We start from the raw sequence: 17,098 nt of genomic DNA, 5'->3' as shown, positions 1-17,098 counted from the left end.
AATATATTGGCAGAGTTGTTGAAGGATTTGGAGTAAGGAAATGCTATCAGACTTGATTTTATAAAGATGGATGGGAGAGGTGGTCTGAGGAGAGGAAACCAATAGGAAGCAGGTTGCAATGATCCAGTTCAAAGAACAGGGGGAGGGACCACACTGGAATGTGCTGATTTGGAGAAGCTGCTGAGACACTCAAGTGGGCAGATCAGACAGGCTGCTGGGTGTGTGAGTCCAGAGTTAGGAAAAGAGGTGGGGTTGGTAATAAAGATTTGGGAGTTGTCAGAATGTAAATTCATGCCAAGACTGTGGGTAGGATGCCTCTAGGAGAATCAAGTTGAGAGGTGGGGAGAAGGATACAGCAGGTTGATGGCGGGTCTGGCAGCTCTGGAGGACACCGGGGAGCAGCGAGCCAGAGGTCTCGGGTGCTGCAGAGCCGAGGGAATCCGAGCTTCCAGAAGGAGGGAGCAGGGAGCACCTGCCTCGTGGGGTCAAGACACATGGGGACAGAATGAGTCCATGTTCCTTCTCTCTGACCCTGAGTTTAAGATTGAAAGGAGGTCAGGATTCAGGGAAGTTGTATTTGGTTCCCAGCAACTTACCCACCACGAATTTCAAAATCTCTCTCCATCTGGAACGCAGAAAATGATTTGCAGTCCTCAGACAGTTACAAGGGCACTGGGTTTTGCCAAGTCACATTATTTGACAGAAATGGGCCGTGAAATGCCTGCTAATTGCTACAAGATTTAACAGGGAGAGAAGGGCCTGAGCGGGAGGTGCCTTGTCAGAGTCTCATGTGGGGAGCGGGGAGCCAGGCAGTAACAAGACCTAATGGGCCTGCTTCTCTGAGCTCCAAATTACCGGGATCATTTTGTCCCGGTGAAAGAAGGATGAAGCTTTTAAAAATGGGCAATTATGACATATTTTTTCATTGTTGTCTAGAAAGCTAAACCCCAATTATCCCAGCTATTTTGGAGGGCTTTTCAAAAGGCACTCATGCCATCGTTGAGCTCATCATCTCCCCCAGGCTCCAGGGAGAGGTTTATTTGCTGTAATAATCCCGGTTGATCCTCTCTCGCCATACCTGACAAGTCCTTGCAGTGTTCTCCCCACATGTCCTGTTTCTGCCCTGGAGTTGGACCACAGGGCTCTTGAACCAATCAAAGCAAACAGTTTCCAAATAACCAGCCATGCTTCTGCCCTGTCTGTAAAGGTATTGGAAGTGTTTGCCATCTTACCACACACCCCTCATTCTCTGATCTCCCAGAAGTTCTTCCTTAAATCATGTCATTCCCCTGATATAAAATCTTTAGTAACTCCCTATTGCCTAACAAATCTGGCCCAAAGACTATTTCCTCTGGAATTTGATCCTCAAACTCCTGGTGCATTCTCATCTTTCCCCCCTTACATCATTCATGTGCTCATTCATTCACTCAACACACATACGGAGCAAGTTGTATGTGCTGGGCACTGTAACAGGTGCTGGAGGGGTAGGGGAGATGGTCAAGGAGGCAGGAAGTCCTAAGACGGTTGGGAGGCTTTGTTGAGTGAGGATGAAGGACTTTGGACACAATGATGCACTCTCTGCCCCAGGGCTTGGACAGGGAAGGCTGGTGGCGGGGGCCACGCAAGATGACAACACCTAGACTGAGTGTTGAAGGAAGTGGTCACAGACTGGAGACATATTTAAGTGGCAGTCGCAAGGGGCCGTGGGGAAATGAAGATGATGTTCAGGTTTCAAGCTTGGACAGTTGGATGGAAAGTGGTGCAATTGCCATAGGAGAGGAACCCAGGAGAAGAAATGGATTTGACAGGTAGGGGAATGAGCTTCTTTGGGGACTCACCGACCATGAGGAGCCTGTGGATAGCCAGGAGGAGTACCCAATGGGCTGTTGTGGATGGAAGTCTGGATCACAGTGAGGGGTCCAGGCTGGAAAGAGAGAGACATGGGAGTGGTCATCTCAAAGATGGACGTGATAGCTCTGGGTATGAACAAGACCACATGGGGAGATAGTTCTGGATAAACAGCCCTGGGGAAAACCAGCCATTAAAGGGCTATGTGGAGGGAGATCAGACTGCAGAGGAAAAGCCAGCTCACTCATGAGCCCTCTGCCTTGAAAGTGTGCACCTGTGCTTTCCCCAGTGGGGACAGGCACTGAGAAGTGCTGAGGGGGCGCTGGTCAGCCTTAGAAAATCAGGACAGGATTTGCAGCCAAAGGAGCTCTAACTTCCGTGATGCTTCTTCCCCTCTCTTGCATAACACAGAGGCGGCTGGTTGTTATCACGAGTTTCTGGGAGGTAGTCTCTATGTCCTCAGAATTTCCTGAGTGATAGGAGTGTCTTTCTTACGCTCCTCGGATCACACCTGCACTTGTGCTGAAGAGATGATGCATGGCGAGCCCTGGGTGGTTTATGCTAATGAGAGGACCACAGGATAGGGCTGGCCACGTCCCAGAGGCCATCCATGTGACGAGAGGGTTGGGCCTTGAGCCACATGATATCAGCATGACCTCTGGGGAGAAGAGGAAGCTGCAGATTGAGTCTTATGGCCAAGGATTAAATCCAGCATGCCTGTGTCATGAGACCCCAATAAAATCTATGGACACTGAGGCTTAGGTGAGCTTCCTTGCGAGTGTCGTCACACATTGATGGGCTGGGAGGGTAATGCCTCCTTACCCCACAGGGAGAGGGCACAGAAGCTTCACATTTGGGACCCTCCCAGACTTCGCTTTATGTGTCTCTTCCTTTGGCTGGTTTTGATTTATATCCTTTATGATAAAACTATAATCATAAATACAGCGCTTTTATGAGTTCTATGAGTCATTTAGTGAATTACCAAACTTGAGGGAGTAGTGGAAATTCCTAGATCTGTAGCAAGCTAATCAGAAGTGCAGACAGACTGGGGACCCCCAAACTGGTGGTTGATGTCTGAAGGGAGGGCAGTCTTATGAAGTTTAGCCCAGTTCCAGGTAGTTGGTGTGCAAAGTCACTATACACCCATCCTCAAAAGTTATATGAGTTTCCAAGGAGAGGCATTAGCATTGACAAGTCCTTCCTTTGTGCTAAGTTTCTCACTTCATCCTAGATACAAAGCTCTGAGGGCAGTGCTAAGTATTACCATCCATGTGTTACAAATGAGGGAACAGTCTTAAAGTTATCAATTCTGCCCAAGATCATGCACCTAGGAAGTGGGGGAGATGGAATTAAACCCAAGACAGAATAAACACAAAACCAATGCCCTTAACCACTCCACAAACTTCCCCCCAACAGGCTACTTACCTTCACATTTGATCTGGAAGACCTAGAAAAGTAGTGGAAATGAGTTCATTTATCAGCTAATTTATTATGCCATATTTATTGAATGCCCACTGTATGCCAGGCGCTGTGAGATCATCAATAAATAAAACGATGACCTCTGGCTTCATGGAGCTGGTGTGTGTGTGTGTGTGTGTGTGTGTGTGCGAGCCCATGCCCCCCATGCAGGCGGCTATGTAAGGACTTTTGTTTATACTCTGAATGAGATGAGGAGCTATCGCATACTTTTGAGTAGAGAAGAGAAACATGATCTAATTTATATTGTAAAAAGATCACTCTGGCTGCTGTGTTGAAAATAGTCTTGTGAGAGCAAGGGTAGAATCAAAGAGACATGTTAGGAAATGAACAAAATCATCCTGGTCAAAGATGATGGTGGCCTGGACAAGAGTGGGAAGAATGGAAGTGGTCCAGTTCTGGGAAAATGTTCAGAGTAGAACCAGCAAGAGTAGCTGATAGATTGGACTGGGATGTGACAGAAAGGAAGGAGTTAAGGATGACTGCATGATTTGGGGACTGAGCAACTATAAGGTTGCTGTCAGCTGAGATGGGGAACAGTATGGGGCGGGAGGTAGAGAGGAGATGTGGTGGTCCGTTTAGCTGAGTTGGAGATGTCTCTCCGACATCCAAGAGGAGATGTCAAGTGGGTGGTGAAAACAAGTAGCTAGGGTTCAGGAGAAAAGTCTAACTGGAGATAGAATGTGGTGGTCATCAGAATATAGGTAGTCTGTGAAGATGAGATCATCAAGGAAATGAATAGAGTCAGAGAAGGGATAAGTCAAAGACAGAGCCTGGAGCAACTCAACACTGAGAGTGAGATGTGCCCAGTGTCGTGGAGGAAAACCAGGAGAGCAGAATGTCCTGGCAATCAGGGGAAGAATCTGCCTCCACAAGGAGGCATACTGGAGTCTGTCCAGTGCTCTGAGAGGCCAAGAAAGATGGGCTGAGGATGGACCATTAGATTCAGCATGTGGAGGACATTGGTGCCCTTGGCAAGAGCAGTTTCAATGGCACAGAGATGAATGCCTGGTGGGAATTCAAGGAGAATGGGGGACACATGCGAGACTCTGAATAGAAAGAACTTTCAAGAATTGCTTCAAATGAAACAGTAGCCAGCAGGGAAAGTGGACTTGGAGAAGTTTTCTTTGTTTTCCAGTTTTATTAAAAAAAAAAAAAAAAGATGGAAGAAATAATGAAGTCAAGAGATTTGAATCATTGGATGGATCTAAAGCCAGGATAGAGAAGGAATGATTGTCTAGGAGAATCACTATTGATGCTAGATCCATGAGCTTACATAGTAAAATAGTCTCAGGGACTTCAGGTCTAAATTAATCAGGAAAAAATAATGATGATTCTAAGGTTCATCTATAGCCCACAAGTTGAAGTGGCACCTTCTAGAAGTTTTGCTCAACTTCGGGTCCATCAAGACATCCCGGGGCAATACTAAATCATCCCAGAACTCAGGGTGGAGACGGTCCCAGGGGACAATGTGCCAGGAGCTGGAGCTGGAAGATCTTCAGGGCAGGGCAAGTTTCAATCCAACTTTAGTCCAAGGATGGCAAGTGTCCTCTCCTTTGGCTGCTTCTTTAGTTTGTTGTCATTGCTGTTTTATTGTTGTTTTTCCCCATTTCACAAGTAGTTCTGGCTGCCTGAGCTGAGATGCCATGGGCGTCTCGAATTTACCAGCATAATTTTGTTCCCAACCCCTGGGGCCACTTCAACACGTCAAAAGAGTTGCTGAAAATATTCTTTATCACATAGATTTTTTCCTCCAAACTCTGAGTGTTGCCACTGGGCTGAGGGGGACCTTGAGCAGGCTCCTCCCCTTTCTGAATGTCCGTTTCCTCAGGAAATGAGGGAAATCAACTTCACAGGGTGATTCTGTGGCTACTCGGCATGTGAAGATGTCTGGTACAAAGTGTGCAAATAGTAGGTGCTCAAACAATGTTGTTTGAACCTGAGATCAGGGGAGTTCCAACCAGAAGTTGTTATAGAGCCCTGCTAGGCCCTGGGCCCCATGCTGGGAGGAATCAGGTGAACAGGGAGGGATGGTGGGGGGCCGTGGAGGCTCAGGGCAGGGTGCTGCTCAGGCTGCCAGGGAAGCACCCCCTGGGGAAACAACATTATAAGCTGGGTCTTGAAAGATGAGTAGAAAAGCACAGGGTGCAGGGAAAGGCAAGAGGAGGGGCCTCCAGACAGAAGGAAGAGCTCTGTGACTCCACAGTGGAGTTTTCAAACTCAGCCAAAGCCACCAGGAATAGTTACTGTTTTCTTCCTTCTTCGCACCACGTTCTTTATCTTGGCTTTTTCTAATCCTCCAGAATTAGACAGCTTGAACATTGCTTCTTCAGAGAGATCTTCCCTTGATCATCTGCTAATTCAACCCTCTGCTTTTTATTCCTTCCCATCAGCCTGCTCTTTTCTTTCTACCACTTACCACAATTTGCTATTAGATATTCATTTGTTTGTTTGAGACTATAGACTTTGGTATGGAGCTTTGTGGGGAAAATCCCAACTCCCACCCCAACCACATATGTCATCTTAGAGAAGTCATTGTACCTCTCTGGGCCTTAATTTCCTCATGTGCAAATTGAGGTAAAAATTACACCTACCTCATCAGGTTGTTATTAAAGACCCAATGAGAGAAGTCATCAGAGCCCTTAGGCCCTCCCCTAGAATCACATAGGATTAATTGTTCAATAAATGTTAAGCTATTTTACCATTCTTCACAAAGTCTCCACAAGTGGACGTTAAGCTCCATGAAGGCAGGGACCTTGTCCGATTTTAGGTACTCGATATTTCTTGAATGAATACATTTATGTACAAAATCGGGCTGACTCAAACCAGCTCCAAAATTTGACTTGTGGTTGACATAAATGGGCCTTTCACCTTTCTCTGCTTGTTCCTATGTAGTAGATTCATCGTCTACTGTTTTAACAGAAGTCCTATTTCTCTTGGGAAAGTCGGGCCTCTTGCATTCAATCATAAATGAACAATGTGACATCTGAAACCAGACGGCAGTTCCGTGAAGCCTTGAGCCTTTTACAGCTTATTTTATTTTCAGTGTCGTTATTTGTGACTCTCCTTAATGGTGAAGCAACAGCTGTAAAAAGTTTGGCCAAGCTCATTTTGAAGAAATGGTCGCTTGGAATTGGTGATTCATATCTGATATGGAGTCTCGATCAGATTAGCTTTTCTCCAGAAATAGCCGTACCTAGTCATTGGACTCAATGCATTATAGTTGCAAAATGTAATACATTGTAGGTCACCTGGTACACCTATCTTACTGGACAGATGAAACGAAGCCTGCCAGAGGGGAAGCAATTTGTCTGAGGTCAGACCATGAATTAGAGCTGAACTGGGACCCTCCCCAGGCTCAAGAAACTCAGGTTGAAAAGGAACGAGATCAGATGGCCCAAGAAAGAGATTTGCTTCTGTTTTTTTATCGCTAGAAGAGGGAGTAGGTCCTCTCATGCCCATATTTTTCATTAATTTTAAATTCCACAAGTAATACATGTATATTGCTTCCATCAAAATAATTTTAAATTATAAAGCTGATGTTCCCTCTGCCCACAATGCTTAAACTCTCTCCCCTCCGAGTCCCCAAAGGTGTCCACTGTCGTTAATTTGATGTGTTTTCTTCCAAAAGCTCCTTTGCATCATTACAAACATATGTGTGAGTAGCCATAACATAAATTACTATTGTTTAGTGTGACAATTTTACATGAGTAGCACCATACCCCCTGTGTTATTCTGAAATTCGGTTTTTCTGCTTCAACACTATGACGTTGAGTCCTTTCTAAGTGAGTGCAATACATGTACCTTTCTTTTTTTTTAAAGATTTTACTTACTTGACAGAGAGAGACACAGCGAGAGAGGGAACACAAGCAGGGGGAGTGGGCACATTGTATTCAACTGTGTGTGTACCTTGTAATGATCTATTCCCCTGTGAGAGATTTAGGTCATCCTAGGTTTCTTCCATTATAAGCAATGCTACCATTCAAATCCTCACGTCTGCCTCTTGGTGCACATAAGGGAGGGTTTCTCTAGGCAATGATACCATGTGGATCATTGCTGGTCATAGGGTGTGCACGTTTTTAGCTTTACTAGAGGCCGTCAGATTGTTCTCCAGAGGAATTGTTAGTATATACATTCCCACCCCTAGTTTCCAGGAGTACTTGTTTCTCCACATGCTCACCAACACGCACAGTGTCAAATTTCCATCTGATGGAAACAACTGCTTCCTTGATTTATACTTTCCCAATTGCTTTGGAGGCCTGGCATCCTATTGTGCTGCTCATATGTATCTCCTTGTGTGTGAATTGCTTATTAATATCGTTTGCACATTTTCTATTGCGTTATTTGACTTTTCTCCCACCCCTTTTTAGAAAGAAATTAAAACACTTAAGCCCTGCTGAAATTTGACATGAATCATAGCTCAGAAATCTCAGGCTGCCTAAGAGAATGATTTGAAATGTTGTTTTAAAAGGGTGGGGTGTTGAGGCTCAACAGGGAGTTGTGGATGACAGGCAGATCCAAAATGAAAATAGTCCTCATGGAGACTAGGGGGCAGAATGCAGAGGGTGGGGAGGTCTTGAGTCAAATCTGCAAATCCCTTTGCTGATAACCAAGTGCTGGTGCGCTGAGGGCACATGGAATAGGGGCACACGGGGGCTGGTGGAAGCCCTTGTCCACAGAACCAGTGGAAAATATTTTATTAACAATTTTTATATTGGCTACATGTTAAAATGATACTGTCCTGGATATATTAGGTTAAATAAAATATATTACTAAAATTAATTGTACCTCTTTTTTTTTTAATGTAGCCACCAGAAAATTAGAAATTGCATATGTGGCTCACATGGTGTATCTGCCCTTGGAGGGTCGAGCTGTCCCCTCGTCCTGGGTCCACCGGAAGGCAGTTTCAGTTAGAACTGCGGACGGGATCTTTTCGCCCGCTGTTCTCAGGCTGTTCCCTTGCCAGCCTTCCCGTGCAAAGGAGAAGGAGGTGTCCCCTCTCTCATCACCGCTGGCCTCGGAGACTCCTCATCATGCTTCTTGCTGTTAAGCTGTCATCACCCAGATTGCCGGGTTTTATTTATCAAACACAGTGGTTTGGGGCTCCACCAGTTTATCAATGAGGTTTCTTACAAGGAGCAGAAAACACACCTCAAAATGGCTTAGGGAAAAAGACTGAAAGGAGGAGGGATGTGTACTGGCTCTGGGATGATTTTTCTAGGGCTGCCTTAAGAAATGTAGCCTCTCACAGCTCCAGAGGACAGAAGTCCAAAACCAAGGTGTCAACAGGGCCACTCCCCCCCACCCCCGGCCCACCCAGGCTCCAAAGGAGAATTGGCTCCGTGCCTCTCCCAGCTTCCGGCCTCCCCGGAGCTCCTGGGGTGGGGGGGGGGGGTGTCACTCCAACCTCTGCCTTCACCTTCACGTGGCCTCCGTTGTTGTGTCTCTCTGTGTCTCACTCTCCTTGGACCTAGGCCCCACCTTAATCCAGTATGAGCTCATCTCCATCCCTCCTTTAATCACATCTGCAAAGACCCTATTGGCAAATCAGGCCACATCCTGAGGTTCCAGGTGAACATGCATGGCGGGGGCCGGCGGGGGGGAACTGTGCAATCCTCTACAACTCTGTTCACTGCAAAATCCAGGATAAACTCGCAGGGGCAGGGCTCACCTTCTCTGTGTCCCTGTGCTCAGCCTGCTTTCTTGCAGACATTAGGGTCACTCAGAGGCTCCACACGGGGGCGAGAAGGCAGCCCCAGACTTAACACGCTCTCTGGTTCAAGTCCCACAGCAAAGAGAATTTTCTCGAAAGATGAGTAGAAAATCCCACGGGAGGGAGAGGTCCTCACAAACCTACGGGGCTATGACGGGTGGGTTGGCGCTTTGGCCTGAGTGTGAGCTCCAGGGGGTATTGCTGCCTCCAGACAGGAGTGATGCTCAAAGGAGAATCAGGAGCTGGGGACGGGAGGGGGAGGAACGTTTGCTGAGGAAGCAGACCCTAAGTATTCACGGCAGCCAGGCTCAGGAACAAATTCTCCATCAGCCAGCAGCATCAAAGGGACGTCTTTAGTGCTGTGGTCCAGGAAGGTGGGCTGAGTGGGAAGCAACAGGAAGGGAGCAAACTCTTTCTGGGGATCTCAGAAGACTTCTTCAGACAGGTGGGCTGCGTGTTGAGAAAGGACGAGTGTCGCCCTGGCCTGGTGGGGAATGTCAGCCATGGCAGGAAGGGGCAGGGCTGCCCAGGTCCTAGTGGGGAACCCAGGGGGACTGCAGCCCCCGGACGCAGTGGGCGGGCAGCCCAGCTGACGGGGGACAGGGCACGAGGGCTATGTATGGGCAGGGCTGTGCCATGGGGGCACTGTGCTTGGCAAAGATCACTCTAGAAGAGTTTACCGGGGAGAAACGAGGCAGGGAGGCCAGGGAGGATGTGGAGATGAACACAGTAAGGCTTTCCCTGAGACAATTATGTAGACGTGGATAAGACCAAGTGGAGATGCGTAAGAACAATCGGGTTTGAGAATATGCTTGGAGCAGAAAGGGCAGGCCTGCGTGGTGGATTCCATATGGGAGTGGGGCGAGGGTCAGGAGGGAAATAAGAGTGAGGACAATTTTCAGATTGGGATGCTGGGCGTCTAAGCCTGGGAACATGGAGTGGGGCCGAAGAGAGATGGGGTGAAGATGGAAAAGTGAGGTCTGAACAGACCAAGGTCAAGGTGCCTGAGGGGCATCCAGGTGGAGGGTTTCCAGGCCTTTGGAGATACCAGAATATTGGGCTCTGGATGGAAAGAATTGAAGGCTTCTAGGTGTTAGCTGGAGCTGGAGTGTGAAAGAAAGGACAGAAGTGGGGAACAGACAAGGTAAGGTGGACTACCAGAATCTCCAAGCAGGATGGACTTCACAGAAGTGGCCAGGAGGTGGACACACTGAGCTTGTTGGAGTTCTCGGCAAAGAGACAGAGCCTGGCACCGGGGCCAGGCTGGCTGCTTGGCGGAGCTCAGATCCAGCCTTCCCCACTGTGATGCACACACGTGGGAGGAGGCGGGGCCCTGGTGCAGCATGGCTTCGGAGCTCCTCCTGTCCTTCAGCCTCAAGCCGCAGAGGCCCCATCAGCTCGTACTTACCTGACCTGCCAACAGCCACATCGTCTCTTCATCCAGGCTGCCAAGGTTCTAGAAGAGGGAGAGACAAGACAGTGCTCCCCTCTACCTGCAGGCTGTGCTCCCAAGGGGCCTCAGGCTGACTTAGGTCAGGAGGCCATCATCCATCCTGCTCCCCACGCCAAGGACACTCAGAGGGCCCCTGTAGCTTGGCCACCGCCTAAGAATCAGTTTCAAAACAATCTGCAGGTGCAGGGACCCGGGAGAGGCCATCATCAATATCCCCAGCTGTCTGTAGTCCCCAAGTGGATGATTCCCAGGACATGAGGACTCCAGAGCTGCTGTCCACCGTCATCCACACACCTGCCCACAGCTCCCACTAGGGAGTCACGACTTCTCCTTTTCCATCTTCAGATCTCCCACAAGTGCCTCTCATCAGCACGATCTAACTGGACTCCTGCTGGCACCCAAATCCAAAAGAAGTCATTCCCAGGCTATAGCCCTCTAGGTACAGAGGAGAGCTTAGGAGGGCAGGATGGTCCTAAGTATTAACCACACAAAACGCATCACACAAGTTATGAGTGAAACCCCTCCCAACGGTCCTAGCTCTTAACATCATCACATCAGGGATTAAATGTCAGTATGTCAACATAATGAATTTTGATGGGACACACACATTCAGTCTACAGAAACCCCATCCCCCCCCAAATCTCACTGGCTTACAGCCACAAACATTTATGTTTCACGCCCATGGGTCTGCAGGTTGCCTGGGGGCCAGTTCAGCTAGACTCACGAGGCTCCAGATTGCAGGTTGGGTTGATGCCTTCTCCCCAGTGCTCCTCGTCTGGGGCCTCTGGCTACTTAGGCCATGTCCTCCTTATGGTGGATGACAGAGAACAAGAGAGCAAACCGAAGCACACACACACGCAAGCACAGTTAAAGTCTCTACCGTGGTCACATCTGCTCACGTTCCATTGCCCAAAATAAGTAGCCAGTGCAGCCTCAAAAGGCAGGGGAGAAAACAGTGGGGGTCGGGGGAGAGCAGGGACACGCATTCCTCCCAGAGACTGTGGCCAGAACAAGAAGGGATCCAAAATGTATGGACAAATAGTACAATATGCCGCAAAGCCCAAGAGAAAAGACACATGGTCTCTGACAGTGGGGCTCTTCCAATGGAACAACCCCATTCATATCACACCAGAGCAGAGTTTTGGTCTCGAGGCCCCTTATTCTTAAAAACTGTGGAAGACTCCAAAGACATTTGTTTATGTGGGTTATATCCATCAATATTGAAAAATCAAAACCAGGGGCGCCTGGGTGGCTCAGTCCTTAAGCGTCTGCCTTCGGCTCAGGTCATGATCCCAGGGTCCTGGGATCGAGCCCTGCATTGGGCTCCCTGCTCGGCGGGAAGCCTGCTTCTCTCTCTCCCACTCCCCCTGCTTGTGTTCCCTCTCTCGCTATCTCTCTCTGTCAAATAAATAAATAAAATCTTAAAAAAAAAAAAAAGAAAAATCAAAACCAGTTAATGCTTTAAACATTTATTAATTCACTTAAAAATAACAACGAAAATCCATTTTGGCCGCAAATAACACATTTTTATTAAAAATAACTTTCTTTCCCCAAAGGAAGCAAAAAGTGAAAAAGGTGGCATTGTTTTACAGTTTTGCAAATCTCTTTAAAAGTTTGGATTAATAATAAAGCTGGATTCTCCTATATACTTCTGTACTCAATATGTTGTGATAGGTCCTTTGAAGTGTGGGAAGAAAATCTGGCCTCACGCAGATATGGAAAAGGACGGAAAAGGAAAACGGAGGAGCATTTTAATTGCTTTTTCAAACATTCGTGGCTGTTCTTTGATAACCATTAAAGTAACAAGTAATAGTTTCTGAAAGGTTAGTTTCAGTGTGGAATCTGAAACTATACCATCAGACTTTCCATCTTCTGTTGTACTAAATACCATTGGCCCCTTTGGCATTTTTTACTTATAGATTTTATTTTTAAGTAATCTCCACACCCAATGCGGGGCTCGAACTCACAACCCTAAGACCAAGGGTCACGTGCTTCGCCGACTGAGCCAGCCAGGCACTCTGGCCCCTTTGGCATTTTAATGGATCTTTTACCAATACACAATTTTGTATTGGTTCTCTGAGTCACACGGGTCATCCAAAATGTTGACACATCTCATTATACAATATCAAACTACCACATTCACTAATATCACTGTGGATCTCATTGGAAATGTTTAAGTACTGAGAAGATGTCAAGCTCACAATGATACACACAAGTTTTCAAAATTTTAATTTCTGTTTTAAAGCTTGAATTTTCTTTAGAGATTTCATTTATTTATTTGTCAGAGAGAGAGAGAGCGAGCGAGCATGAGTTGGGGGGAGAGGCAGAGGGAGAGGAAGAAGCAGGCTCCCCGCTGAGCAAGGAGTCTGATGTGGGGCTTGATCCCAGGACCCCAGGATCATGACATGAGTCAAAGGCAGATGCTTAACCGACTGAGCCACCCAGGCATCCCTTAAAGCTTGAATTTTATCATTGGCAAAAAAATGTGTTGTTTTCCTTGAAGTAATAAGCTCACTTCATTCATTTGAGATGTTTGCCAAATACCTGAGTCTGAATAACCAGAGTTTTTCTGCCAGTCATTCTTTCAAATGAAAAGGGGGCTCCATGAAAAACACGTAGCTTGTTCAGCTTGCAACCCCATCCCAGAAGTGCTCTTCTGGAGACAACCATCTCACTTAGGATGCAGCAAACGTGCTCTGTGCACGCTTCTCACTGTCATACAGAATATTAAAAATAGGTGTGCTCAAAAGTTGACATTTAATAAAATAATATATTTTTTTCTCTTTTACGAAGGATATTCTTAAGTAAAACTGGCATTTTATTTTGATTTTGAGTGTGTGGCAGTGAAAAATTCAAAACCAGTTCATACAATGTGGTGCTGCTACCTTGATTTTCACCCGTGGTTTTACCCCTTGTCTTAGTCAGGGTTCCCCAGAGAAACAAAACCGATAGAATGTGTATAGAGAGAAAAAGAGAAAGAGATTTTTTTTTTTAAGGAATTGGCTCGCATGATTATGGAGGCTGGAAAGTCTGAAATCTGCAGGGTGGGCTGGCAGGCTGGAGACCCAAGAGAGTTGATGTTGCAGTTCAAGTTCAAATCCAAAGTTGTAGAACCAGGAGCTGCTGATGTTGTAGATAAGGTCCAAATATTGTCTGCTGGAGAATCCTCTCTCTTGTTCAGGAGAGCCTGGTCTGGTCTTTCATTCAACTCAGGCCTTCAACTGATTGGACAAGGCCCACCCACAGATTGGCTAGCAATCAGCTTTACTCAAAGTCCACCTATTTAAATATTAATTTTATCCAAAACACCTTCACAGAAACACTGGAATAATTTGGCTCAGCCAAGGTGATATATAAAATTAACCATTACACCCACCGTTGCTTTTTTTTGTTCCTTCCATGCAAGTGTCAACAAAGGGAAAGGGCAATGGCTTTGTATTATTATGAAGATAGTTTTGAACCTGTGGCCCCCTGAAAAGGTTTCAGTGACTCTCAGGAGTTCTCAGACTACACTTAAAGAACTGCTACCCTATGGAGAAATCCACTTTTCAGCACACACAGAGCTTCATTCGGCTTCTTAGAGCACTCTCCCGAATAGGAATGGGCTGCCAAGCATGCCCAGACATTTCTCAAAACAACAATGAAATACCACTACACACCTATTCCAATGGCCAAAATCCAGAACACCGTCAACACCAAATGCTGGTGAGGATGTGGAATAATAGGAACCCTCGTATATGGCTGGTAGGAATGCAAAATGGTACAGCTGCCATGAAAGACAACGTGATGGTTTCTTACCAAATTAATGTACTCCTATCATGCCATTCAGCAGTCATGCTCCTTGGTACTTCTGCAAAACAGTCGAAAACTTATGTCCACACAAAACCTGCACACAGATGTTTATAATAGCTCTTTTCAAAATTGCCAATATTGGCAAGCAACCAAGATGTCCTTCATTAGATGAATGGGTAAATAAATGGTGGTACATCCAGACAATAAAATATTATTCAGTGCTCAAAAGAAATGAGCCATGTTTCCTCCATGAAACATGTAAGAAACTTAAATGCACTTAAACTTAAAAGTGAAAGAAGCCAATTTGAAAAGACTACATACTGTATGATTCCAGCCATATGACATTCCAGAAAAGGTAAAACTATGGAGACGGTAAAAAGATCAGTGGTTGCCAGGAGTTGGGGACGAGGGGAGGGATGAATAGGCAGAGCACAGAGGATTTATAGGGCAGTGAAAATACTCTGTATGATATTGTAAATGGTAAACTATAGACTTTGGGTGATTATGATGTGTCAGGGTAGGTTTATGCATGGTAACAAATGTCCCACTCTGGTGAGTGACATTGATAATAGGGGAGTCTATAGGTGTGTGGGGACAGGAGATTTGTGGGAAATCTCTGTACCTCCCTCTCAATTTGGTTGTAAATCTAAAACTGCTCTAAAAGAGAGTCTTAAAAAAAAAAAGAAGAAGAATTAGAAGACCATTTTCACAATGTGGCCTGATTAATAAACTTAGCTTTTATCCGATCTAGGGTGGGGTGGGATCTGGGGTCAGAGTATCATCAGAAGAGAGAGGATGTTGTGAATAACTTTGGAGAGATTTGGAAAAAATTGTTTTGGAGGAAATGATGAGAAAATTGGGCCTCGGCCAGAGCATGAAAACCAAGGAAAAGCATAAAAGAGGCCTTGTCATGGACAGGCCATGGAGATGGCTTTTGCACAAGGCCGACACTGCCATTTGGGTGAGCTCCCCTTTTATCCTGCAGGTGATGGGGCCTGTCCAAGGATCTTCAAGGAGGAGAGTGAGCTGGCAAACTGTGGGAAAAGTAAACTGGGGTGCTAAGGGCTGTGGAGTCAGGGAGCATGGCTCTACATAACAGCTTCACTACCTACTCACCTGTTGGCCGTGAAGAGGTTAGGTGACCTCCGTGTCATGCTGTGTTAGTGCTTGGTGAATGTTCACAATTATGATGGGAGCGATGCTGACGATGACAGTGATGTTTGGAAAAAGATCCCTTTGGTAACCACCCTAAAGAGGTACTTCTGGAAACAAGGAGACTACTAGGAAAAACCCCAACAATTCAGCAAGACTTGGAGCTGAAACAGCCCAGGAAACCAGATAAGTCGGGATCATTGTCAGAGACCTGGGTGAGTAACTAGGGGAGGAAGGAAGAGCACTTGCACCTGCTCAGGGCTGGTCCCCAGAGCAGAGCAGACCAAGATCCAGGTGGAAGCCAGCCGCCATGAGGTGGGGAGCCCCTGAGGGGGGCAGGCAAAGAACTAGAAGAGCGAACAATGAGCTCTCTCTCCTTGCCTCCTTAATTCTGGAAGAGGACATCTCTGAAGCCAAAGGAATGGAAACTCAAAGGCTCCCTACTACCATTTTGATTAAGCAAAATTTTAAAACACTTTTTGCAAGGGTGGTGAGAGCCGGGGATGGGAGGAGAATGGATGGAGGCCTGGGTGCTCCTAATCCTCCCAAGCAGCAATCCTCCTGAGGCCAGGCTGGGCCTCTCCATCACTTGGCAAGTGGGATAACTTCGGTTTTTGGAACTTGGATATTACGTAACTAAGCCGTCCTGGACGCACCATCTGCAGAAGCCTGGGCAGCAACAGCGAAAGCTTCTGACTTGCTTTTTCTTATTGGACACCCCGATCCATATGCCTTAAAAAGAAAACCTCACGTGGACACTGAAACTAACAAGGGCCCCGTTTACTGTCAGGACCAATTCCTCTGAGCACCTAGCAAGGCCAGGGAGGGGAAGGTCTCATGCGGGTGCCTGGCCACTGTCCATTTGGCAAGAACAGAACTAATTAATTGCAAAGGCAATCAAATGAGTGTTTTTATTTGAAGGACACAACACGCTTGTAAACTTTTCTGTATCCTCTGGGGCATCTCGGAGGAGAGTTTTGATGTTTCCTGGTCATGTTACTTCTGCTTTGTTAGAAGTTTTCCCACTTGTCACATGAAATTGGAACCTATCAGACACAGTGGCATCCAACAAAGGGCCTAAGCCCCGTCCCCACCTCTCAGAAGACAGCTTTGTCGAGTTTCCTGTTATAACCATCCACCACTGGATGCATTGTCCCCAGCAGATTCCATGAAGGACTCTGCTTTTCAAATTCCATGCAGGCCTGGGAGCTTTCTGAGAACTCTCTGGACAGAGGTGGTTTTTATCACCAGCCAAATATCCCAGCCTGGTACGGTTTAACATAATTAGTTCTTTTTGCTTGATGCCTGATTTTTCCAACTATGTCAAGAAAAATGGGCTTCGTCTAATCCATGATTACAGAGGCATGAGTTTGTTACAGAACCTGGACTGGATCGCCTGACGGAAGAACCAAGCAGCACCCGGAGATCTTGGAGGATGGGAGGTTTATTTAATGCCAGCGGGCTCAGAGGACAGTGGTCTCCAAAGGTCTGAGCCCCAAGCACAAACAAAGGGGGAAATTTATACACTTCTACTTCTGCATACTTGGCACTTCTAGTGCATGCGCGAAGTGGGCCAGGGAGAAGGACCCGGACTGGTGCCCGTGGAAAGCAGAGCAGGGAGAAGAACCCAGAAGAGCCCCGGGGCAAGGACTGGGACTCTCTCG

Source organism: Phoca vitulina, unplaced genomic scaffold (genome assembly GCF_004348235.1).
Source record: "Phoca vitulina isolate PV1807 unplaced genomic scaffold, GSC_HSeal_1.0 scaffold6, whole genome shotgun sequence".
NCBI classification, from domain to species: Eukaryota; Metazoa; Chordata; class Mammalia; order Carnivora; family Phocidae; genus Phoca; species Phoca vitulina.
Note: the sequence above shows the minus strand (reverse complement) of the source record.